At 36.5% G+C, this 17004-nt stretch overlaps 1 long non-coding RNA gene across 1 annotated transcript; it reads right to left on the reverse strand.

Annotated features, from left to right (window-relative positions):
* Positions 1–11368: 11368 nt before the first annotated feature.
* LOC118683851 (uncharacterized) lies at positions 11369–13980 on the reverse strand. The gene is made up of 3 exons (XR_004979688.2): positions 13763–13980; positions 12121–13694; positions 11369–12062 (listed from the first exon to the last, which is right to left on the reverse strand). It is a non-coding gene; the product is annotated as an uncharacterized lncRNA (long non-coding RNA).
* Between the last annotated feature and the right edge of the window lie 3024 nt (positions 13981–17004).

Here is a 17004-nt window from a genome sequence, read left to right on the forward strand (position 1 = left end):
GGCGCACCGCAAAGGTGATCTTCATACCCAAAGTAGGGAGGAAAGACTACTCATTGGCGAAATCGTTCAGGCCAATCAGTCTTACTTCCTTCCTACTCAAAAGTATGGAAAAGATCATAAACCACGAATTACGATCGAAGGTGTTGAAAGCTTCACCGCTTCATGAGAAGCAACATGCTTACAGAGCAGGTAGGTCAACTAACACTGCACTGTACCAGCTAACCTCAGAGATCCAGAATTCGTTAGATGGGGGCGAGGTGACGCTATGCGCCTTCCTCGACATAAAAGGTGCTTTTGACAACACGTCTCACAAGAGCGTGTCAAGAGCACTGGAGAAAAGGAGTGTGGCAGCACCAGTGCGCAGATGGATTGCAGTAGTACTGCGCACTAGGGTGGCGGAAACCGCAGTAGGAGAAACTAAAATTCGTCTGGGAACAACAAGAGGTTGCCCACAGGGCGGAGTGCTATCCCCCCTACTTTGGAGCCTAGTTGTGGACGACCTCCTTGAGCTTCTGACTAGCAATGGAATCCGCTGTCAGGGATATGCGGATGACATTGTTACCTTAGCTAGGGGAAAATTTGAAGACACACTCTGCGATATCGTTCAGAGGGGATTGGGACTGGCAAAGGGATGGTGTAGGGGGGTTCGCTAAAACTACAATCATTCCCTTCACCAGACGGAGGTCTTTGCCGGGCCTCAGGAATATATCCCTGGACGGCAGAGTGGTTGAGATGTCCAGCACGGTCAAGTATCTGGGCCTCACGCTGGATTCCACACTGCGATGGAATCAGCACGTGGACCAGACCCTAACCAAAGCTACAAAAGCACTCATGGTGTGCAAGCGACTTGCTGGAAAATCCTGGGGGTGCTCCCCAAGGACTATCAGGTGGATGTACACCATGATCGTGAGACCGATTATCACGTATGGAGCAGTATCGTGGGGTTCGAAAGCATCGCAGACTTCGGTAGGATTTAAACTGTCGAAGCTGCAAAGACTTGCCTGCATCTGCGCGTCGGGAGCAATGCGAACGTGTTCGACCGCAGCACTGGAGGTCATGCTAGAACTTTCACCGCTACACCTGGTAATCAAACAGACTGCCAAACGAACTCTGCTCCAAATGACAGCAGAGGGAGCTGGCAAAGGGAAGGTAATCTCATCCCAGCAGATGAAAGAGCTAAGTGAGGAAATACCACTAGCCCTTCTCCCAAGGGATAGCATTACCAAAGTAGTAAACTTCAGCAGGAAGTTCCAAGTAACCCTTGGCAGCAAATCTGAGTGGAAGGACTCTTCACTGGACCTGCTGCTATGGGGTTGCACCATCAAGTGGTACACCGACGGGTCGAAAACGGAGGAGGGGATTGGTGCAGGGGTCGCTGGGCCAAGCACCAAACTCTCCATTCCCATGGGAAGTTTCCCTAGCATTTTCCAAGCTGAGGTCTATGCTATAAGTCGGTGTGTAGGAATAAATCTCCAACGCAACTATCGCAATAAAAGTATCGCTATACTCAGCGATAGTCAGTCGGCACTAAGAGCGATCTCTGCCTATGAGGTCAGATCTCTCCTAGTGATGGAGTGTATAGAACGGCTGAACAGCCTATCTGAGCACAACCGAGTGCACCTTATTTGAGTGCCTGGCCATAGGGGTATAGCTGGGAACGAACTAGCTGACGAGTTAGCTCGCTCTGCAGCCTCTAATAGAATGGTAGGGCCGGAACCATACTTAGCGGTTGGTCCACATACCATCAAAGAGCTGCTTCGCAGGGAGGAAAGATCAGACAGGGAGATACATTGGCAACAACTCCAGGGCATGCACCATGCCACACTGCTAATGGCGACCTCAAGTGATTCACAGCCATAATTAATCTCCCAAGGAACAAATTCCGGCTACTGGTAGCGTTCTACACCGGCCACTGCAGGCTCAAGAAGCATCTCTTTAACATGGGCATAGCCTCTTCTGCAAACTGCCGGTACTGCGACATAGAGCCGGAAATCCCTGAACATCTGCTGATGAACTGCACAGCAGTCTGCAGAATTTTGGAATTTATCAATATGCTGGGCCTAGATGACACGATATGACTCAGGGGAGGGCACAATAGACCGTAGGTCGCGGTGCATACCTCAAAATTAATCAATCAATCAATGTTGTTGGTAATATATATTTTTTTTTTGTATTGTGTTTTTAATAATTATTTATTTTCTATTTATTTCTGAAATAATATGTAATTTTTTCAATAATTTTATAAAATTTCCATATCGAATTGACCCAATGTATATAGGGTATTTTTGCACTAAGGTATATATAACATATATGCTTGTATGTTTTGTTTTATTTATTTATTAATTTTTTTGTTGAATTTTGTATATTTAAATATACGATGGTAAGCGTATATAAGCAAAAAATGTTATATACAATATATGTATGTAGATACATATATAATTTAAAGTTTATTTAAAGATAAACTGTATTTTCCGAACAAACATATGTATGTGCTCAAATAAATAAAAGTGAAATAAATACGCTCACTTTGATTCTGTAGGGTATTTTTTGGAGGGTGTATGTGTTTATGTTGCCTTTGTGCCTTTTGCGTTTTGTTCCTATTCCTGTGCTCCAGCTGGCTACCTCCTTGTGCTGTTTATTTATCCTCGCTTTCTGTTTAAAAATTCGCGCCCGTTTGTTTTGTTTTTATTTATGTTATTGTGTATACTGTGTTTTTAAGTTTCGCGCCCGTTTTTTTTGTTTTTGTTTTTTGGGTCACTGCACTGTTAATTATGCACCAAAAGCATATGTATATATATATTTTTTTATTTTATTTTTTGTTGTTGTGGTCACTGCACCAAAAGCATGTGTATAAGTTAATCTATTTATTAATAGATTCTTAAAAAAAAAAACAAGTTTTTGTTTTTATTACGAGCGGGTTGCTCACTTTATTGCTTAAAATTAAAATTAGAACTGACCTACATTTTTGGTCTTACAGCTAATTTATGCTAGTAAGTCACGTTGCAAAGCAGGTGCAATTGCACATTGTTGTTGTTGTGGGCTGGCTGGCCAGACGTTCTCATGCGGCGACGGTGTGGAGTCAGCATTTTGACAATTGCGCGTGTGGTGTCGTTTGACTGTGAAAGTTATTTTGTTGCCTAAGCTAAGGTAGATCGTGGGAAAGGTATTTCGGCGTATACCGTGTTAACTCCTCCCCTTTAAAACATGCAGCGTCCTCGATGGATGTCTCTGAAATATGGACAATTGCTGGAGATGATGTTTCCATCGGCATTGGAGAGTTGTTTTGTACGTTTTTCGTCTCAACTTGGATGTGGATTTTTCCTTTTCGGTTTGCAATTATTCTTTTTAGTGCTATTGTTAGGACCATTGTCACAAGGAGTATAATTATAACCGATTCAGTAAAAACGCTGATTTTATGCTTTGTGTTGATGGCATTGATTTCTCTGATGTTTGCAACATTAAGCTCTTTCAAATATTGCAGCGAGAGAACTTCTTCCAAATTTGCTGTGGTATTTGCGGAATTAACGACTGCTGGTAGTGGTTTCGCAAAAAATTGGCTTTTATTTATATAGCTTTTACCATTAACTATTACGGTTGCGTTATCGTATTTGATTAGGAATGTGCCATGCAGATTGATGATGTCTTGATCTACTTCTATCGTGCCATTGTAACTGTTAATAAGTATAAGGCCATGATTTATCTCTTCTATTGTTGGTATATGATGCCCATTGATGGTTGTGCAGTTTGCTGAATATCCCTTAAGTAAATTCGGTATGCAGCTGCTTTGTGTGACTTCTTCTATGTTTTCTTGTTTACATATAGATACATCATTCAGGTTCTTGTAACTATTTTTTACATTATATATATTCTTCTGACAAACAATTAAATTTTTATTTTCTAGTTTAATAACTTTATTATCTTGTTTTACAGGTTTTATTATTAATGATTTACAATTTTCTTCGCTTGTAATAGGTACCTTTACAATGTAAATAATAGATGATAAATTTGATGCGATTTTTACATCACTAAATTCTATAGCTTCTATTACATTTATATAAGGCATTTTTTGCCTTTCCAATTTCTCCTTAATAACATTAATTTCTTCATTCGACAGTATAAATGAATTAACAATTTTGGCTTTTGCCCATTAAATTGAATAGTCTACATTCTTTAAATCTTCCTTAATATAATTTTCTTAGATATTTCTTCCTAATTCTAACTTTATAGCATCATTCGCTTTTACTTCGCTTAAGATTATATTTGTAATATGTGTTAAGTTATTTATTCTTTCTAATACAGATTTATTAAATATTATTTGTTGGTTATTATTATTTAGCAAGTTATCTATATCGTCATTTACTATTTTGAAATCATCGGGATCTGGGGATCCGGCTAACCATTTCCAGGCTGTACCGAGGGAATTTATTGCTCTTTTTATTTTCCTGGGTCTAAGTTGAGATAAGAGTGATCGGATGGATTTTTCTTCTTGTGAAAGGAATCGATAATTTTGGTTTTCTTGGTTACGTAATGCTCTATTGTGTAGTGTATCTCGTCAAGTACGCTGTCATATTGGTCTAGGTCAATAACATGTATCAGTCTAAATGTACCAGTCTGCACTTTTGCGTGTCCTGTCTCTATTGTCACTATGTTACTGTTCGTATAATCAAAAATTTGGGTTTCCGCATTGCAAAAGGCATTTATATATTATATATTATCCTGTAATGGTAATGTAGTCATTCTTTAGTTTTTAATGTGGCTTTTGTGTACAATTCGACCTGATTTTGTTAATATTGTACATCCTTTATCTACCTGTACTAATTCCTTCTTATACCTAGGTGTGAGTTTGTTACCTAGTCTTTTATTGATACTCACATATATGGTATCGTCAGTATTGTATGTCTTATATTCTGTCCTGTTTTTATTATGATACTCTAAGTCTTTTTCCTGCTTTTCACAGATTTTCTTAATGTTGTCTAGTCTGTCTTTTTCTAATTGTGCTGGGTTAGTAGTAACTCTTCGTCTAAAAAAGGCTTCTACGGGTTTTTATTGATAGTTGAATGAATCGAATTGTTATATTTGTGAATGGCTCTAAAAAGTAAATTTTCAAATGAGTTGTGGTTTTTTTCGCTTTTTACACAGCGCAATATTTCTGTTAATGTACTGTGAAACCGTTCTATTTGTCCATTTACGGTACTAGTGTAGGGCGGTGTTTTGTATATCTGAATTCCATACTGGTTTTCTAGCATGAATGTTATGGGGGCTGCACTAAGAGATTTTTCGTTATCTATTACTATGTTTGCAGGTATGCCAAACATTGTGAGAAGTTCCTGCAGGGGTAATTTTATATCTTCTGAAGCTCTGGATTTCCCTATCTTTGCCTGAGCATATTTAGAGAATTTGTCTATTGCGGTAAGTATGACTTTGTTATTAGTGTGATACAGATCAATGTGAACGATTTGGCCTGGATATTCTGGGATTGGGGAAGCTTTCAATATTGGTTTTGCCGGATGTCTCTGATGTTTATTTTCTTGACAAGCTTTACATTGTTTTGTGATATTCTTAATTTTCGCGTTCATCTGAGGGAAATAGTATTTTTCAAGTAGTTGAATTTTGTTCTCTGTCGCATTCCTGTGTGCTCTGTTATGTTCCTTTATAATTTCCGTTTCTTGTTCTGATTCGTTTGTTAGATCTTTCACTATTTTTCGCGTGTATTTTACCTATATCTGCTTAAATTTTGTGAGTAGATATTTTGGATTTTTCCTAATATGCTGTCTTCGGTTTTAATGCAATTCGTTACGGAAGGGTTAAGGTATCTTTTTAGTAGTGCTGTGAGACATTCTTCTGTAAAACTTCTCTCTATTATAATATGCCTATGATAAGTTGGGAAAGTTATTTGGAATTGGTATGATGCTGTTTCGTCGGTAGAAATGAAAATTTGATTCTTAAATACGTTGATAGGTGCGTCAGTGTATTGTATTAAGGTCTGTCTTGAGCTTTCGTCACTATGTTGGGTTGCTGTCATAGAATTTACTTGCTGTGGCGGTCTAGAAAGTGCGTCGGCGACGACATTGGTGTGACCGGGTTTATATTTAATTTCGTAGTTATATTCTTCTAAAATAGATTTCCATCTTTTTAGTTTGTTGTTGGTATTTCTATTACTAAAGGAATATGTTAGCGGTTGATGATCAGTGAAAATTTTAACTGTTGCAGATCCGTAAAGGTAATTCCTAAAAGTTTTCAGAGCCCATATTATGGCTAAAAGTTCTTTTTCGTTAGTCGCGTAGTTTTCTTCGGTTTTTGTCAATGTCCTGGATATGAACGTTATGGGTTTGCCGTCTTGTTCGAGGACTGCTCCTATTGCATGGTTCGATGCGTCCGTGGTTAAGTGAAATTCTTTACTGAAGTCGGGATATTGTAGCATGACGTCTGTAGATACTAGTGAATTTTTTAATTTGCTGAATGCTTCTTTTGCTTTATCGTCTAGAGCAATTTTTATTTTGGATGATTGATTTTTTGACATGCGTCCCTCCTCCCCTCTTAAAAGTATTGTTAGGGGTTTTGCGAGTTTCGCATAGTCTTTAATGAAACGGCGGTAATAACCAGAGAGTCCAAGGAAGGATCGAAGTTCTTTTATTGTTTGTGGTGATGGGAAGTCTAAAATTGATTTTACTTTTGTTGGATTTGTTTTTAGTCCATTTTGAGAAATAACGAATCCCAAAAATTCTACTTCTGTTTTTAGAAATTCGCATTTGTCAATTTGGATTTTCATATTATCTTCTTGTAATGTTTGGAAAATGGTTTGAACGTTTTGTAAATGAGACTCCTCGTCTTTGCTAAAAATTATAATATCGTCTATGTAAAAAAGCATATTTTTCCGATATATTTTCTTAGTATATCGTCTAATGCTCTTTGGAAAATTGCGGGTGCGTTTTTTAAACCGAATGGTAGTCTGGTAAATTCATATTTACCGTTGTTGACCGAAAAAGCTGTCTTTCCAATATCAGATTCAACTAATGGAATTTGATGAAAGCCACTTTTCAGATCTAGGACTGTAAAAAATTTATTTTTGCCAAGTTGGGAAAGAATTTATTTTATGTCTGGGATAGGATAACGATCGGGTATTGTGATTAAATTTAGTTTCCGGTAATCGATGACCATTCTGTATTTTTTTGTGCCAGATGCATCGATTTTTTTTGGTACTATCCAAATTGGGGAATTGTAAGGAGATCGGGAAGGTCTTATTATTCCGTCCTCGAGTAATTTTGCTAATTGTTTTTCGACTTCGTCCTTAAGGGACATAGGATAAGGGTGATATCTTGAATAAACTGGGTCTTGGGTGGTAGTTCTTATTTCAGCTTTTACTGTGGTAGTATAAGTTAATTTCTAATATAATTTATAATATATATATATATAAATTGCATAATTTACAAAGTTTTTCTGATTGTCTATTTGTGAGGTGTTCCGTCCTTATTTGGATATTGTTAATTGATTTAGATTCCTGTTGTTTTATTGCAATTTTTATATTGTTTTTTATCATCATGTAATTTTTTGAAGTGAATATTGTTTTAAACTGTCACCATCAAAGGATTTTAAGGTGGGTAGGATAAAAAATTTAGGGTTTTCGTCTCTCATTCCGAAAAGATTGATAAGGGTATGGTGAGTTATTTTAATATTTCCTGCTACTGAACTTGCGAGGAAACTTTCGTTGTTGGGTATAAGGTTTTTTGCATGTTGGGGTTGAATATAGTTCTTATTTGAACCTGTGTCTATTAGAATTTTCAATATTTTTCCATCACTATCCTTGCATTGAAAATAAGGAAGTGTGAAGTTCGTCAACCTAAAAAATGTATATCTGAAAACTCGTTAGTATCTTCATCTGGTATGTTGTCCTGAGAAGCATACTGTTGGTAGTAGTCTTCCCATGATTGCTCATTTTGTCCTTGGTCTGATTGTCTTGAGTCTATTAGTGTATCGTCAACGGGTTCTATGTGATTAACTCGTTGTTGCTTAAATGGTTGATGCATTTGGTGTGATGGGACTATTGGTCTTTTTCCGTCAAAGGGATTATTAGTAGGTCTGTTCATATAGTTTATATTTTTGGTCCTTTGTGATTGGTCTACGTCCATTGGCACTGGTGGTTTGGGTTGAGTGGGTCTTGGCGGTGGATTATTAAAATAATTAGGTCTAGGTGTTAGTCTGTGAGGGTATGCGAAGTTTTGTGGATAGTTTAAGTTTTGTCGGTATTGAAGATTAGTTGGGTTTTGGTTAATTGAATTTCTTTGGTATAGTGGATATTGGTTATTTGTATTCCTGTTTGAATTTAGTTGTCCATAGTAGGGAGTTGGTTGGGGTAGGTATGCTAAATTTGGGAAAAATGGTTGTGGTTTCTTTAGTGGAATATGTGGGGTGTTTAGTTTTCGTTGTGAGGGTTGGTAACTAAAATCGTGTTGCGTCCTGAAATTCTGGTTCTGTAATTTCATACACAATTGGAGTGCTTGGGGTAAGTCAGTAGGTTCTTTTATTCCTAGTAATTTTGGAAGTTCTCCGTTCAGTCCTCTTATGAACGTGTCTAACGCTTTGTCGCGGTAGGTTTTAGTAAGGATTTGTATGGATTTCGGTCCTACATCCATGCATGAAATTTTATTTAAAATTAGTGAAAGATGTGAAAATACATCCTGGTAGAATTCATTAATAGATTTATTGCCTTGGAATAGGCATGACATCTGGTACTCTAAGGTACTGATATCGCGCTTATCACCATAATGTGTGTTTTATTAGAAATTGCCGTCCAGTTTAACGGAGTGTTGTACGATTCTAAAGCGACGTCGGCATTGCCCGTTATTTTGTTTCTTATGACATTTAAAATGCCAAAATAACGTGGAGTGCCTTTTTCGCTGTCATATATCCTTAGAATTCTTTCCACGCTTTTCTTCCAAGATGCGAATTCTCTAGGATCTCCAGAGAAATCTCGGAGACATCTAACGACATCTGGTATTCTATCTAAGCCTGCAAGGTTGTTAATATGTCCTGGGTCTATATTCTGATCGGTTATTATTTCATTCGTAGGATAGATGATATTATCTATAAAAGAAGGTGTTTCTTCCAAAATCATCTGTGAGACAATATTTCTAATGAGGCTTGCTAGTTCTGGGGTTGTTTGGTAGTGTTTGACCATTGTTAAATGGTCCTGGTTGTCTAGTAGCGTTTTGCGGAATGGTGGGTGGAGGCGGGACATTTATATTAAGGACAGGAGGCCTAAATATTTCTGGATTACTCATTTTGAAGGTTTTATTTTATTTTACCCAATTAATTTATTTATTAATTTTTTTTTTTTTTGAACTCTGGAGGGTCCGCCTTAAAGGTGGTGAATCGCGGCCTTGCTTTTACTTATTTATTGGCTGTACAAGCCTTTAATTTATATAATTTTTTGTTTAAGTATTTAATCTTTAAAATCTAAATATTTTACTTTGATTCACAAAGCTATTTTTTTTTTTTAAATAACTTAAAGTTAGATTTAAGCCCTAAGCAGAAATTGATGTATCTTTGCTATTTGGTGGGCGTCTTTACGTCGCCAAAGTGATCTAAGTATTTATATAATTCCTTAAGTTTATTTATGTATTTTGTTTTTTTATTCTCTTTTTTTATTTCTTTGCAATTTTTACTACTTTAATTTCTTTACTTTAATTGCTAAATATGAATTTTGTTTCTTTAATTAAAATATTTTAAGTTTTATTTTCTTTCACTTTTACTTTTTTTTTCTATTATTATTTATCTGTAATATCTTAGTCTATGCTTACATAAATCCTAATTTGTCCCACATGTGACTGCTGGGCTGCTCCGTTTTGTACTGCTTTCCTACTTCGGTCCAACGATGCCACAATTCCGTGGGGTGTGGTTTTTTCCTATTGGATTTTACCACTTGAGGGTCCTGCCGCGTCCTGGCACTTCTTGAGGGCTCTTCGTGAAAGTCGGGTTTAATAATTTTGCGACGAAATTCCCGTTTTTTTTTTTCGCACTTCACCACAATCGGACGCGACTGGCCGTTGGGCGCCAGTTAATCTATTTATTAATAGATTCTTGAAAAAAAAACAATTTTTTGTTTTTATTACGAGCGGGTTGCTCACTTTATTGCTTCAAATTAAAATTAGAACTGACCTACATTTTTGGTCTTACAGCTAATTTATGCTAGTAAGTCACGTTGCAAAGCAGGTGCAATTGCACATTGTTGTTGTTGTGGGCTGGCTGGCCAGACGTTCTCATGCGGCGACGGTGTGGAGTCAGCATTTTGGCAATTGCGCGTGTGGTGTCGTTTGACTGTAAAAGTTATTTTGTTGCCTAAGCTAAGGTAGATCGTGGGAAGGTATTTCGGCGTATACCGTGTTAACTTATATATATATATTTTTTTTTTTTGTTCACTTTGTCACTGCACTTTTTTTTTTTGTTTTTGTCAATAAATGCACTTTTTTTCAATGTTTGTTCATTTATTTTTTTTTTTTAATCCATAGTGCCGCTCACTATGGCTCGAAGGACCATGATTAATTATGCTACAATGTTAGCACTCACGAAAGACATGTTATTTCCCTTTTTTAATAAAACGCTCTTTTTAGGATTAAATTATAAATGTTTATTTTTTTTATTAAATGTTATTTTCACAACCTTTGAACTAAAAGTTAATACCACGATTTTAAAAAGGGCGGTAGCGGAGATAGCGATTATACGGTGACGTTGCGCAAAAGAGATCGGAATTATTTCGAATGTTTAAAGTTGATGTGGCGCTCAGGCCCGTAGACGAAAACGAATGTAAAGATAGTATGTTGTGTTGTCCTGTGTGGTGTCATCTGGTGTGGTGTATTGATGAGTATGTGGTGGGCATTATTAGGGGGCGCCAGTTTTTCCCGAGTAGAGTGGTGTACTTGGAGGAGGGAGTTTAACTCATTCAAACACCTAGCATTCCACATTTTTCACCCTCTCATCACATTGAGTTTTCACGTCAGTTTGCTGTTCAAAGTTACTCCCAGGTACTTGGTATGATCCTTAGTAGTTCACTCAACCCCGTTGAGCCTCGGTGGTTTCCATGACGACATCTTTTCCCTCCTTGTAAAGAGTACTATATCCGTACTACCTCCAGGTTAGTCGATATTTCTCCTTCTACAAATTTTCTAAGAAGCTCGTTTGCTGCAAGTGACCATGGGAGAGGCGACAGTATACTCCTCTTAGGAGCTTCTGTCTACGCTAGTCTGAGCAATTTGGCTTCGTTCCATTCTGTACTAATCCAAAAACGGAAATTTCAACAGCTAAGATTTATAGTTACGATATAATAAATTGTTACATATTTATTTATTACGAGAAAGCAATAAAGTCTTTTTAATTTTGAAAACTGAGCCAGATAAGTCAAATATGCTAGAATGAATTAAAATCATGACATATATGGCGGAATGGTTCATTTAGTTCGAAATTTGATCTAAAGGATTTTAACAGTAAAGGTCTAAACTGCCTCGAAAAGCGAACCGGGCTATTAAATTTAATTTCAGACAGGAGAAAATAACTGCAAACTGTTCCATTCGAATTTTTGACTAAGAATACTATGCCAAGCATTTCCCTACGGCTAGAAAGTGTTTTTACTTCCAAGATGATTCACATGCAAGGCAAGTTTGGTTAAAATCCTATTTTAATGAACAAATTCTAGTAAGTGTTCTTGGGATTTTTGAAGGTTTCACTTTTATTGAGAGCTAAGAATTTTACTTAAAATCTTGCATACCTATCGTTAGAAATCAAGTGTGTCCGACACACCTCCCAATCTTCAACCTTGATCACTGTCGTAGTATGTAGTCTTCCAGGAAGAGCCTATATACACGGTTAGCTAAACAATTTAGTAATGACTCCCCCCTAACGTTGGTATCACTAAAACCGTGAGGTGCTAATTGGCGTCAGCGCCTTTTACCAAGGGGTTTCTCGCTTTCTAAACCACATTTATCAACCGCCGGAGTTCCGCTGCATCATCGTGAGCATATAACAGGATGCAAGGAGTAGTGTCGCATCCTTGTCGTTCTTTACAGCCACCACTGTCAAATCATCTGATAAGAAATTTAGGTCAATATATGAATGCATACTATTCCTTACCAGTATTACAGTTTTTACGTTGTTTGTTACACTCAGAATGTATGTGCATTATGACGGCGGCTTTAGTCCAGACACCATGTTTTCCTAGCTTTCCATGGTTCCTGAACTAAACCTACAAAGTAGCCGATACCTCTATATTAAGATTTTATGTAGATTTATCTGAAAAAACTTCACTGCTGAGATTCGACATCTTCTCGGGTCGGGTTAAGTCTCCGGATCACCCACATCTGCTTCATGGCTTTCACGATCTCACCTAGATCCTTCTCGACCCCTCGCTTCCCCAGCGTGTTTACGTTATAATGAGCCGGGTTGCACTTTTCGCGGGGAATTTATACGATACCCACACCCCACTCCATCTTCCGGAACCTTCCGTACAAAATGTCTTCGGACTTGTTTATTTGGACGATGTAATTCTGACTGCCTTCCTCCTTCCTTTATCCATAACATAGAGGGGTCGTGCTTACATTTTAGGATTTTGGCTCTATTTAGCTAGCCCGCACAATCAAAAGTTGGAACGTTGGCATAGACGTGCCCAGCTCTTCATCCATTTTCGCGAAGAGCGCATCAAGCAGCTTAAGCCCCACTGCTCAGTTGCTGCCTCCCTGGGGGTTGAAAGTTTCTCTGGTCTAACTTAACACTTAACTCTACAGCGTCGTCCGTTCGCTTCGATCGTTTGGCTGTCCCCGCTGTTTCGCTTTCAGCTGACAGCAGCCTTTTGAACATAATCACCACTTCGATCCGATTAACAAACTTTGGACCTCTGGACGAGAGTTACGGTCACGATGCGTAGTGAGATCAGCTTTCCTCCATTTTTCTATGAGGACAAGCTACCCTCTACTCTTCTTCTTCGTCCAGTTGGACTCACAGCCAAATCTTTCATGGAATTTATCCACCACTTTCTATATAACTCTCGCCTTCAACCCTCCTTTCTGGATTTTGCCCTGGGCCTAGTCTTTATTGCTGAGCCAGCACCCTTGGCATCCCTCGGAGAGCGTAACAAAACTTACTCTTTGATCATGTTAATGCTTTCGAAGTCCGAGTGTTCATGGACCATAGCGCCTATGCGTTGTAAAACGGGTTTGGCAGTAGCTCTACAAACGCTGTGAACTGCTGCCTTTTCAGCAGAGGTATAGCCCCCGGCGGCCTAGTAAGTAGACTCACTGTGCCCGCCGATGGTAGCAGCCACTTCTCCCACCGACGTTTGGGCTGATATCCCAGTCCCATCGTTGTCCTCAATTATGAGTTTTATTGCCCTAGCGTTTTATACCTACCGCTTATATATTAGCAATGGCAGAGGTAGCTGTACATTCCATTCAAGGCAAAATTACCAGAAAGCGAAGAATGAATATACATCCCTGTCTTGACCAGACGCTTCACTGCCCAGGTCTGCTTAAGGAACTAACCCAGTTCCCAAGTCGAGACGGTGATAGCAACTAGGATGATTGGAAAAACGGTGGCATAAGTGAATTGGGATATTGTCTTTTTGACAAAATAGATATTCATGAATAAATAAACACTTTCTTAAGAAATACAAAAAGATGGACTGGATTTATCAACCAAAAAGTAGAGGGATCCTGAATAAAAGTAAGTAAATACATATTAAATATATTTGTGGCCATAGAACGGTATTATAATAGCATACAATTTAATCATAACTGCCCAATATTGTATATTTTTATCTTGAATTGTATAAAAAAAATTCGTTCTTCTGGCTCATTTTAGCACAAAATTGGAAGTGGAAAACTTCTTCGTCTTAATCTAAAATTTGTTGTTTGGTTAAGACAACAAGATCAACAACTGAAATTTTAACATTTTGTTTAGTTACCTTAACACAGGGTTTACCCATGTAACCAAACAAAATGTTACGGAAACCTAAAAAAAAATTATTTGTTGACATCTAAATTTTTAACGTTTCTTAAACTGATAACATATCTATGCTAAGTAACACGTTGAATATTGTAGCCCTCAACTTTTTATAAGAATTGTGTACAAACTTGCATGCATTTATTTTTATAATACTATATAATACTTTAACATATACGAAAAAAATATTATTTTTAATTCTTTTTTATTAAGAAAAAAATTTAGAATGTATTATATTTATATATGTATAAATGCTAATATTTAAAAGCTAATCTAAAATAATTACGAAACACTTGTAAAAATAGAGAGAAAGAAAGAACTATAATGTATAAACTAAAAAAAAATTAAATAAATAATTTTAAGAGAAAAATTTAAATTTCTTCATTCATAAGGAAAAAGATAGCCGATGTTAGGCAATGGTAACCTATTGATAATCAAACAAATAACCATGAACCAGTTTTTCGTAGCTTATAGGTAACCCTAACAATAACCAAACAAATTACTATTTTCAGGAACAGATGGCTAACTAAACAAATAGCAAATGAAAAGGACGCTGTTAACCAAAGAGCAGAGAACGTAAATTATAGATAAGATCTAACTACGGACAAGGTATCCAACTGTCGAAAGGTAACAAAAATGCAATGAGCGTGTTGCGCCACAGCTACCTCGGAAGGAGAAATTTTAACAGTTGCGCTTAAACAGAGCCCTTTGGTTTATATCAGAGACGTTTGACTCGCAGAAGTACATAACGCATGTATGTCAACGGAAACACAAATAAAAATGTGTTGGCGCAAATTTAGCGACTATAACAACTACAAGCGCGGTATCGCATTTTTATTGGTCGATGTTATTTCTCCTTGTGCGTCACATTTAAAACAGTCGTTTACAGAAGTACATTTCGTCGCTGTTCTGTTTAAGTTGCAAAAACACATATGGGATAATTTTGTATCGTTTACGGAGGATTTGTGGCGATTTTTTTGTTACAATTATATTTTTAACGCATATTAACTTTCAAGTATTGGTTGTTAAAAAAACACATTGAGGTGAAAATAACCCTTGATATCATTCGGTTTGTTTTGGTGGGATAGAATTTTTAGATTAATTTCAAGTGAATAGTGTGATAGTTAATTTTTTGAATTTTGTTTTCAAGGTAAATTGTATGTAGTTGGTTGAATCGACAATATCAACAACACAACTAAATATGAAGTGGTTGAATTTTTTCTTGTTTTCTTTGCATGTGGGTGGTTTTTTGCTACTTTTAATGAAAATTGATTTGACAACCATACTTTTTTTTGGTAGTTAGAAAGGTTTAGGTAAATTTCAAGTGCATTGTTTGAGAGTTAAATTGTTTACATTTTCTTTTCAAGGTTAATTAGTTGGTTGAATCGTCATCAACAGTACTTCAATTCGAGAAATAATTTCTTCGTGGGTTTTATTATTGGTGAGCTTACTTTTTTCTTTACATCCAAGTTGTAAAGGAAACTGTCAACATAATTTGTATCTTCGGTAGTAATTAATTTTTTTTTGAAAGTGTAGTGTCGTCGATGCGAACACATACATCCATTTTATCATGTCTTACCGTAAATCGCTTACAGAGGCAAAGATATATAGAAAATATGCAATTGAATAGAACACGAAATGAAATTAATACTATAAATTCAAATTTAATTGAAGTTGATAACACGGGTCAACACGAAATTTGATCTCGACTTGAAAGTGTAAAATTTCTTTAGTTTAGGTCACAAATACACAAAATAAAATATATGACCTTCAAAAGTTTGCTTTTGTGGTCAGGAAACTAATTAAACGAATTTTCTCAAAATCTGTAGTTTTAATGTTTAATTTAAGGTAGAACTACATAGATAAATGTATTTATAATTTTTATTAAGTTTCACTATTCAAATAACTTACAAAAGAACAGAAAATGAGTTAAAAGTGTACAGTTTTGCTTTTTTTTGTGTTCATTAGTGCTTTCTCTTTATAAACCGAAAATATAGTCTCCCATCATGTTTTCATTATATTGGGCCTGATATCGCTGTTCAAAGTTCATGCTGTCCTAATGAAAGAGCTCTCCTTGCTCCTCATAATACGCTCCCATGTTGTTCCGAAACTTATCTAAATGGGCATGTAGCATATATACTTTTAAAGACATTCTGTATCCCATTGCCTTAAAATTTGTTAACATATTGTATTTGCAACTAACTTTTCATAGTTTTTAGCTTTATTATTTCCTAAAAATCCAGAATCTACTGCTTTGAAACTGTTCCAACTTGCCTTTTGAATGCCAGTTAGCAACTTTGGAAATTATTCACCGGCGAAAATTTTTCTAATTTGTGGACCAACAGAAATCCCAGCTTTAACCTTTGCTTCCGATCAATCTCAACTTAACATGGAGAAGTGGCAATAACACTTTTTCTGCTTCCACAATAGAACTGAATTTTACGTTTTGTTTCCCGATACAAAATTCGGTTCTTTCAGGCCAAGACCGCTGAATGTAGTGCTTAGCATCCGCTCTGCTGTCCCATACCCATGATAGCACGGAAACTTGGTATATCCGCTCTGTAATCGCATTAAAAATTCGACCATTTTAAAATCACCAATAAACTGCCAATTGTACTCGTCATACTTTACACCGTCAAGCAAGATTTTAACACTATCATAATTTTCTTTCAAATGTACCGAGTGAGCAATTGGAAGGGATGAAAATTTATTTCCGTTGTGTAATAAAACGGCTTTCAAGCTTTTAATAGAGCTGTCGATGAATAAGCGAAAAATTGAAAAATTGTGAATAACGATAAAAAACTCAATTATATTACATTTAATTAAAATTTTTAATAATATTTAGCAGTATTAAATGTAATAATATTATAAATACAAGTTAACTAAAGTCAACATTCACGAGATTGTTGACATAAAATAACACTTGCAGCAATCATTCAATAAACATTGTATCGAATGTTATTGAATATTTCTGTTCAGCAATTTCGAGAATGCTAAAGTCAACATTCTCGAAATAACGGA

This window comes from Bactrocera oleae, chromosome 4 (genome assembly GCF_042242935.1).
Source record: "Bactrocera oleae isolate idBacOlea1 chromosome 4, idBacOlea1, whole genome shotgun sequence".
Lineage (NCBI taxonomy): Eukaryota > Metazoa > Arthropoda > Insecta > Diptera > Tephritidae > Bactrocera > Bactrocera oleae.